The following is a 10,247-nucleotide window of genomic DNA, read 5'->3' on the forward strand; positions in this document are numbered from 1 at the left end:
GGTTTTTTAATTCTTTGTAAGTAAGAAACTTATTCTCAAGGGTGATTGGCATGTTTGTAATAAATAATGAGGTGCCATTAAAATAAAAACACCACTTACATAATACAGTTATTGCGTGGATGACAATATTTGTCGCTTAATAATTTACTTATTATATCCCATTGTCATTTTTACTACTATGTATGTTTTTATCTAATTATTCCATCTGTCCCATTCGTTTTAATCACACAGTTCTTATGTATTTAAAAGTAGCATTTATCTTCAATGTTGCATCTGTGATTCTAATCCATTGAATGATCAAAAACAATATGACATACTAAACCGAGGAATGGTTCTACCTTTTAAACATATAAGAGTGTGCCAAAATAATATTTTAGATAAAAAAGGCACGTAAGATCAATTCTAGTGCTTTTGATAATTTATGGTAATTTTAAGCTATTCACTACCTTCTCAGAATTATTGCTTTACCTTCCCTAAAACTACTATATTTAAAACTAGCATCTTTTCTTCTAATAATCTTAGACGATACCTAGCCGAAGAAACAAACCATTCAATTCAAGAAACATCTAAAAATAATCCAAACAAATTAATCTTTTAAGTACACAAACAGTGTCCTGCCATTATTCCCACGCCAAGCATATACGCACATATTATTATGTTGGTTATCCTTATATTGGTCGAGTTTCACTGACAATGTTTTTTCATTGTATATTATATGACTTAATGAAAATTTGTTATAAACAACAGTTTTAAAATAAAAAAATAATTAAACCGGGGATTAACGACCCATGTGATTTTTAATAAATGTCAATCAGAGCGGTTTAATTTTTTTTGACACTTTATGTCACAACTTGACAAGTCCAAAAGTACATAATTTGATACTTGGGTTAGTTATATATATATTTGTTTTAAAAACTGGTGTATGAGGGCTTTATATCTGTACCTCAGAGGCAGACGGATGCAAATCCAGAATTTGATGAAATGACATTTCGATTTTCGATTTTCGTATCCAGTTTATAATCATGTCCTTTGATTTTGAAGAAATGTATGTCTTATAATGAAAAAACCAATGATTTAAGATACTGAACATACAAATTAATGTTCTGAATTATTTCAAATCAGTTATAGAAAGTATTCTCTTTAGGCTATTGTTGAACATTTGAGGTTTGGATTTGCATCCGTCTGCCTCTGAGGTACAGATATAACCTTTTCAAGATCAAATATAAAAATGTCAATGTCGCATTTTTCACACATCCATCGGTGTTCTATGATCTTGACAACATGGCTAATTTAGACTTTATTTAATGATTTAGGGTTTCATGGTACAACTTAAAACAATACACAGAGAGCAACATTACATTCTCTGCAAATAAATTAGTCGACCAATATTCCTCAAGAGTTAAGTGACGACTTTTTGTCATTGCCATTGTTAGCATTAGAAAAAAAATCACTTTAGGAATATTTGTATACGCCTCATTAAGGTAAAATAAAAATTATTTGTTGTCAATTATCCTGGCAATCAATTTAGAATTCAAAAAATAGTTTAAAAAATTGATTTCAATTTGAATCAAAGAAGAATTTCTGCAAAAGACGTTGAAGGCTGTAATTCCAGTCGTGAATTCGTTGAATCTATGAACTGTGGACACAAATGCACCGACCTCCCATAGTTGTCTGATAGGTGCTTCTGGTTGTACGGGGGTTGAGGGTATTTCGGGATTAAAGTAAAAAAAAAACTAAAATTTACTATCGAAAATGGATTTTTTTTTTTTTTAATATTCTCCACGATGATTAATACACTTATGCATCCGTTTGAACCAATTTTCGAAGCACTTTTGCCACTCAGACTGAGGTACCTCTGAAACATGCATTTTGAATGCATCAACCGCTTCTTCAGGTGCCGAAAAACATTGACCTCGAAATTTATTTTTGATGTTCGGGTAAAAAGAAGTCATTGGGTGCCAAATCATGACTATGCGGCGGATGAGTCCGTTTTAACCGTGAGTCCGGGTTTAACCGGTTAAATACTCAATTGTTTGTGGAGAAGAATGATCTTTCGTCGGCGGTTGGTTTTTATTATTTCTGCGAAGACTTCTGGCAAACAAATGGTTGTGTACCATTCAGAATTGACCGTTTTATGTTGAACCAATGGTACGGTTGCGACACGTCCAGTTTTTTCCTAAAAAACAGGGACCATTCGTTTTGAATTCATTCGCTTCGTCCGCTAACAACTTTTGTTGTATTTCGCTCATCTTGAAACACCTAAACCGTCGACTGCTGTTTAGTTTCGGGCTCATAAGAATATATCCAAGATCCACAATGTTATAGACATGTTTATAAGCACTGCAATCATATTTTTTGAGCATTTCTTTCGACCATTTGACACACACCTTTTTTTAAGAGATTGTCAATTGTCAAAACATGAATAAATTTTTTCGACGCTCAAATGTTCATGTAATATTTAATATATCGTTGTTACACATCAAATATGGGCCATATGACTCGGAGCACATTCTGAGAAAATCGATTTTAAAAAAAAACTAACCCGAAAATAACACTTCTGTGTATGGACGAAGTAGGAAAAATACAGTGTTTTTCAAGAAAGTAATATACTCGTATTTATTTAAAATATTAATTACTTTATGCCAAAAAGTCGCATTTTGATGATTTTCTCAGAATGTGCTCCGAGTCACATGGCTCATATTTGATGTGCAATGAGGATATGCTGGTTCCACTATTGCCTAAGGATGCCTGAATCTCACGGTAAGTCAAATGACAATCTTCCATCATCAGTTGACGCACAGCATCAATTTTTTTATCAAGATTTTGGACAACCTTCATGAAATTCATTAAGCGAACTGGGGCCACTATTGAATTCCGTATACTGTTGATCAATACTGATCCTTAATGATGCTTCATTATCAAAAGATGAATTAAGTTCATCAATGCACGGTTGTTGAGTTAATCCACATCGAAAGTTGAAAAAAAATCGCACAAAAATGTTCATGTTTTAATTCCATTTTTGCACTGATATCAAATTTTGAAATAACTATAACAATTGAAAATAGCGACCACATACAAAAACTTTCTGACTAAATATAGCTTTTAAAATGTCTACAATAGAGGTTTCAGTTCCCAGATAGCAGCACTAGTGTTGCCGAATCTCAAAATATAAAAGGCAACCCTCGTATCGAAGGTCCTGCTAAGTTTTCAATAGCGGCATTGGGAGGTATGGATGTCCGGTGGCAATTTTCACATTTAGAACAGTTATTACTTTTGAATGCAGGAAGCTAGAGGGTGCGGCATTCAGAGCGCCAGCGTTTGAGTTTTTTAGTTGCAATGGAGGGTTAGTCGGCAGAGTATCGTGCGTTTGCGATTGAAGCATATTTAACAAGCAATTTTTCGCTCATTACGGCTCAGTGCAAGTTCTGTAATCGTAACAATATTCCACGAATATGCCATGCGCCTTCAAAATGTTTGATTCGATATTGGATACCAAGATTTAGAATTTCAGGATCCGTCGAACCAGCTCATCGCCAAGACCCAGTTCCTTCTGTATCGACTGAATAAAACATCCGAGTGTGTGATTCAATAGTGCAAAATCCACGAATGTCACCAAGAGCGTGATCGTCGGCTTTAAGGATCGCCAGATAATTGAATGAAATAATTTCGTGAAATAATGAAAAAGAAACTTAAGTGTCATCCTTACAAAATACAAATAGTCCAAAAATTCAATGAAAATGACTATCAGGCAAGATTAATTTATGCCAAGAGGATGTTAGCGACTTTTTCTACGGAAACCCAACTAAAAAACATTTTCTTCGGTGACGAAGCACATTTCAGTTTAGGAGGTTATGTCAACGGAAAAAATTTTCGTTACTAGGGTACGGAAAATCCCAAAAAAACGCATGAGCAACCATTGCACAGCGAAAAAGTGACTGTTTTGTGTGCTGTTTCGGGCAGAGAAATCATTGGGCCGTATTTTTTCGAAAATCATAGAGGTCACACGGTAACTGTAAATTTCGAAAGATATTGTGAGATGATAAACAGTTTTTTTTAGAGAAAAACTTCGAAACAACTCTTTTGCTAACAGAAACACATGATATCAACAAGATGGTACCACCGCGCATACCGCACAAGCGTCTTTGAATGCCGTGAGAGAATTATTCCCGAGAAAAATCATTTCTCGCTTTGGTGACATACCCTGGCCAACAAGATCGCCTGATCTGAGTCCATGTGACTTTGTTTTATGGGGTTTCCTCAAAAGTGTTGTGTACTGGAACCAACCTACCACCATTGCACAACTAAAAGAAAATATTAGATCCGAAATTACCAATATTTCAGGCGATCTTTGCCAGCATGTATTTGAAAATATGCGTCTCAGATGGGAAGAGTGCTTGCGTCAAGAAGGTTGTCATTTAGAACATGTTATTAAAAAAAATTAAATTCACATTTTTGTACAATTTGAAATGAAGATATCAATAAAACTTAGTTATTTTATTACCTATGAATTTTTGAAATGTAAAAATTGCCATCCTGTAGTCGCACTCTTTTTTGCGATCATGTGCTTCTGATTTCGAAGGATCTAGATGATCTAGAATTTCAGCTGCTTCAAACTCTTCATCGCTCATTTCAAAATCGGAATCCGTGTTTTCTACTGCTTCAGAAATTTCTTCCGTGGAGAAATGAGACATTTTAAATATATATAATTGCACACTTTGCTCAGTCACTTGGTTCACAGGTTTATTCTTGAAATAAAACAATAGCATTGAACTTTAGTATAAAAAATGGTTGGTTGGAAGAAATTCCTATTTTGCAATAAGCCTGCCCATGCACAATTTACATTACGAAAAAAAGTTTTAAAAAAATGTTTTTTTAACATAAAAGTGGCAAAGCTTTACACATCGACATACAGGTCTAATAAAACCGAAGGATTCATTTCCAGCATGCGCGATTAACCAAGTCATGTGACAACCTTGGAACAGTTTAAATCCAATGAATGCTTCTTTTGATTTGGAACTCAGCTATGTTTATGTATTTTTTAATGTTTAGATAAGAATCATAAAAATATAAACAAAACTCAAGAGATGGCAACAGGGACTATATTCCACATAATTTTCATCTATATCTCAGACGAATTCTGGTCCTTACTTGCAGTGAAAATGAGGTCGAAAGTTCTCGGCATCTCAGAAATACACCAGTGTGTTTTCCAGTGTGGAAAGTTAAAAAAGGCAAAACACCGCAGTGTGATACCTCGCGCCCAAGAAATTAAGGTCAATTAATATTACATTTTATTTTATACTTTTGAATTTCTTTATCAAAAATCGGAGATATCACCAAACAATAGAAAGTTTACCAATGTGTCGCATGTTGCGTTCGTAGTAAAAGAGTAATCCCAATATATAATTGTCTCATACACTCTTTACGTCTCACTCTCGATAATACGGGTATATTTGGGAGCGAGAGAGACAATTTTTATGCGTCACACGTGCGAACAGCAAAGCTTTTTGTACTTCTCCCAGATGCCTGTTAGCTGCGTTAGTAACTTCCCGGCTTTCGTTAGGGCGGTTCTTTTAGAGAGCATGAATTAATGTTTTTTAGCAATTAGATTAAAAATATAAAAACTTTTGACTTCAACTATAAATAATTGAAGCAATTGCTGATGAATATGACACTTTTACGATTTCAAATCTCTCATTTTTTGCATGTGTAGTGACTACACAATACAGTAACGCGCGGATGTTTCTAGGACAGTAAGGGAAAGGTTAATACACATTATTATATTAATTGTTCGATGTATATGTGTAATTAAAACATCAGGTATATCTTTAAAATGTCATTTATTATATTTATATTTAGATATTTATTATATTTCTAATTAATTTCTACAATTACGGTAATTTGTATAATTCCTAGTTTTAAATTAAGAACTTAAGCTTTAAATAATGGATGTATCATGTAACTTCAACTAAATTGATATAAATGTTTTCTAAAATTATTAATTTACATAGTTTAACATTAATTTTCAGTGTTCATCACTGAAGTAATTTTGGAAAAATACCTAAGACTCTTGGTTTTTTTGGCAAAATGTAAATATATTTACTTTAATAATTTTAAGTTATTTTTATATCTAAGGTTTTCATTTATTCAACTGAAATTTATCTCAGTTTGTCAAAATATTCTTGTCACATTCTTCGATCAAAATTGTATTAAGATATACATACATTCCCGTATTAAAATATTTTCACTATAATCAGATCTTTCCATACCTTCATTAAAAACACAATTTAACCTCTAAAACCTAATAATTATCTGATAATGTGAAACCTGTTATGTAACACCTATCCATTCCATCATTTTTTCAATTGATCAAATACATCAGATGCGAATAGAAAAAATATGCACACACATTCCATCAAAAATATGATCCAATACCATAGCATCTTACACCAAAACTGTCATTCGCTGGCGTCTGTTGAATCATTTTCACTGCTTGTATTTTTTCTTTTCCTTTGATCATGTTTACTTTCTTCAGATTCGTTTTGACTGATGTTTTCAAGGTCACTTTTATCTGAGTATATTTCTTCTCTTTGGGATTTAAATGACTTAGCGTTCTTGCTTGATTTTTTACTTGATGATGATCTTTCATTTCGCCTAGAGCTCCTTTGCGGACTTGCGTCAATTCTTTCTTTATCTGAATTTTTGTTTTTAGAAGATTGATCTTTTGATTTATTCTTTGTCCTGGAAACAGAAGCTTGAGAACTGGCCGTAGAGTATCCTGTGTCTTTTCTATTATTCCGTGTCCCCTTTTTCCTGTATAATTAAATAAAATATCAATTGGAATAGATGAAAAATCAAGTATTCATTCAACTCAAGTACAAGATTGTATTCAAATAAAAAAAAAAACTATTTTACTATTTAGATAAATTTGTAATATTTTAATACATAATACCAACCTATTGAAAAATTCTCTTTTTGATTATATGTGTTAAATAATTTTACTCGGTTTATACAGATTTAAATGTATTAATAATAATAATTTTTACTCCCGTAAAATGGCCAATAGAGTAGAGCCAATTCTACCATATATATATATATATATATATATATATATTTTTTTTTTAAGAAACTTTTTATTTCAAACGTTTTCATAGAACAAAGTAGAAATACCTATCATAATAAATATGTATAAATAAAATAGTAAAACTTTCTAGAAAATTAAAACTAAAAAACAAAAATTATAAATTTTAAGATGAATAATAATAAACAACATTTAAGGAAAGAAACATGAATACTGAATTTTAAAATTAATTATATTTTATGGTCTTATGGCTGTCATAGCATTTGCGGCTACCGCTCGCTTGGATAAGTGTATTGTTGAAGCTTTCATACATTCTCATAGGCTCCAGGCTCTTCGGCAAAGTAGGGCAGCGAAGGAGTTTACTGATCCTTTGTATTTATTATGTGAATTTAACTCTCATTGAAACAGTTATTACCATCATATTACTTAAATATACCTTTGCCTGTGTATTCTTTCTGTCATAAATATTATAATAGGTAATTCTTAAATATAAAAAAAATGTATTTGTATCTATTAGCACTTTGACTTTTAATATGGCAATTTTTTAAAAATATTGTATAATACCAAAGAATGTTTCTATTATGTACTCATTGATATATAGTGTAATGTCCAATAATGCTATTTACCTACTACTTCCATCATTCCCCGACTTTTTCTCATTCTCTCTCCACGTCTTATTCAGTATATTGAGGTCACGTATATCGTCTTTGTTTGTCATTATAAATGCCCTTGAAAAATACATCATTAATTAATTATGTTGTATCAATGCCACTTTTACAATTAACTAAATTGCATAATTTCAGTTTAGATCAGTTAGTATTTATTGCATTATTTTTTACACAAATAACCTCCAGGCTTTTCTTTCTATTGGCGACAGGTCAGATCTGTACTCCCATAATTCAGACATAACATCAGCAATGGACGTCCAGGACTAGTAATCCTGATGCCCTGTAAAGGGCAAGCGTCATTTAGGTTCTCGGGAGGCATCTGTAGTACTAGTAGTAGGGAGCTAACCAAGTCACCTCAGCCTTATTATTACAGTTGTAATATATTTTCATACCCATTAAAAACTTTTTTCTCATATGTATTAGGAGTACAAATAAGTTTCTGCCGTTTGACAAAAGTTGACGTCACCAGTAAGTTATAGTTAAAATTGTCAGATTTAAAATACCATTATCGTGAGGTGGACATCTGTCAACAACATAACCTTGAAATATTAGTGAATTTTTATCAGTATAAAATATTCTTATGTGTGCAAAAATGTCGAGTTTTGAGCAGAATTAGAGTCATTTGTGGAAACTTTTGATTAACTTTTCCAATTTAAAGAAATCTGCAACTGAGGCGCATTGATTGCTTGTAGAAGCATATGGTGAAACTGTCTTAAGTGAAAAGAAGTTTTAAGAACAGCGAATTTGACATCAAAAGTATACGAAGACGGGGAATTGGAAGCATTATTGGATCAAAATTCGTGCCAAACGCAAGAAGAACTTGCATTTACATTAGGCATGACTCAACAAGCAATTTCACATTGGTTGAAATCATTTTGAATGATTCAAAAACAAGGAAATTGCGTTCTATATGAACGGACACAGAGAAATGTTGAACGCTGATTTTCCACATGTAAAATGCTGCTTACCAGGCATAAACGAAAGAGTTTTCTGCTCCATATAGTTACTGGTGAAGTAAAATGGATACACTATGATAACCCAAACAGGAAGAAATCATGGGGACCACCTGGCCATGCTTCAACATCTTCAGCTAAGCCAAACATTCACGGAAAAAAAACTTGCTGTATATGTGGTGGGATCAGTTTGGTGTCGTATATTATGAGTTGCTTAAGCAAGTCGGTTTAAACCGAACGAAACAATTACTGGAGCTGTCTACCGAACACAATTGATGAGATTGAGTCAAGGACTCAAGGAAAAGCGCGCCCACTACTACTCAAAGTTATTCTCCTGCATGATAATGCTCGTCCACATGTTACGGCATCGGTCAAAACCTGTTTGGGAACACTCAATTGGGAAGTTTTACCCCACCCGCCCTAGTCACTAGACATTGCCCCTTCAGACTACTACTTGTTCTGATTGATGACACATAGCCTGGCTGAGCAGCACTTCACATTATATGCCTCAAAAGATGAAGCATTCTTTCTACGCGGTATCCGTATGCTGCCAGAAAGATGGGAAAAAGTAGTGGCAAGCTATGTACAATATTTGGAATAAAACATAAGGTTCCGTTCTTTCACAATTAATGCGCACTTTTTGATAAAAAAAATGGCAGAGACTTATTTGTACACCTATTATGTGTAAGTTTCTGATGTAAATTCATCTAAAAATGTTTGCATAATTCCTAAATTTATGCAGGTGCGACAGCTTAATTTGCTGATTTGAAAGTTCAATAAAACAGAAGATATTAATGTTATCATTTTAATTATTTTATTTATTATTCTACAACATTTGAAATATAATATTACATTATTTTAAAAATTGTATCTGGCAGGTAGCACCCCTTATTGGTGTTACATTGATTTGCCTAAATTCTGAAGTGTCTGTCAACTTTTTCCAGCGTAGTGATGGATATGCTGGTTATTGCTTGGCGAACATTGTCCTTCAGTTGAGCAAGTGTCCTTGTACGATCGGTGTATTCAATGGATTTCAAATAACACCACAAAATGAGTCACAAAGGGCTAAATCGGGTAAACTCACCGGCCACTGAAGATCACCCCTTGAAGAGATCAGGCGCCCGGGATGTATTCCCGCAAAATCCTCATTGAATTTCGCGCTTTGTGTGCCGTGGTTCCATCTTGGTGAAAGCACATATTCCCAACATCCATTTTTACAAGATTTCGCTAAGGGCATTGCAAAAGAGACTGCCTTAGTGGCTCGATGTTTTCGGCTGATCTTGCTGGCCGTTTTACCCCTGTTCTTCTCTTTTTCACACTTCCATTTTCCCTGAATGCTGGCCAGGAAGACGAGTTCAGTTGGCAATAGTGAAGTTAGTGTAGAATGTTCGCTGCGTGACGATAATTGAGCGAATGTTAGAAAACTAATTCTCTACAGCAAACGCGCGCTGTTCCTTTGTCTAATGCATTCATGGTACTAAAGTAGAAAGGAGAAAACTTTCCAACCCACCCATTCGAATCTGCATTCTCTAATGGCCAAACTTCACT

This window comes from Micrasema longulum, unplaced genomic scaffold, assembly GCF_059751315.1.
Source record: "Micrasema longulum isolate JH-2025_06_02 unplaced genomic scaffold, ASM5975131v1 h1tg000086l, whole genome shotgun sequence".
In the NCBI taxonomy this organism is placed as follows: domain Eukaryota; kingdom Metazoa; phylum Arthropoda; class Insecta; order Trichoptera; family Brachycentridae; genus Micrasema; species Micrasema longulum.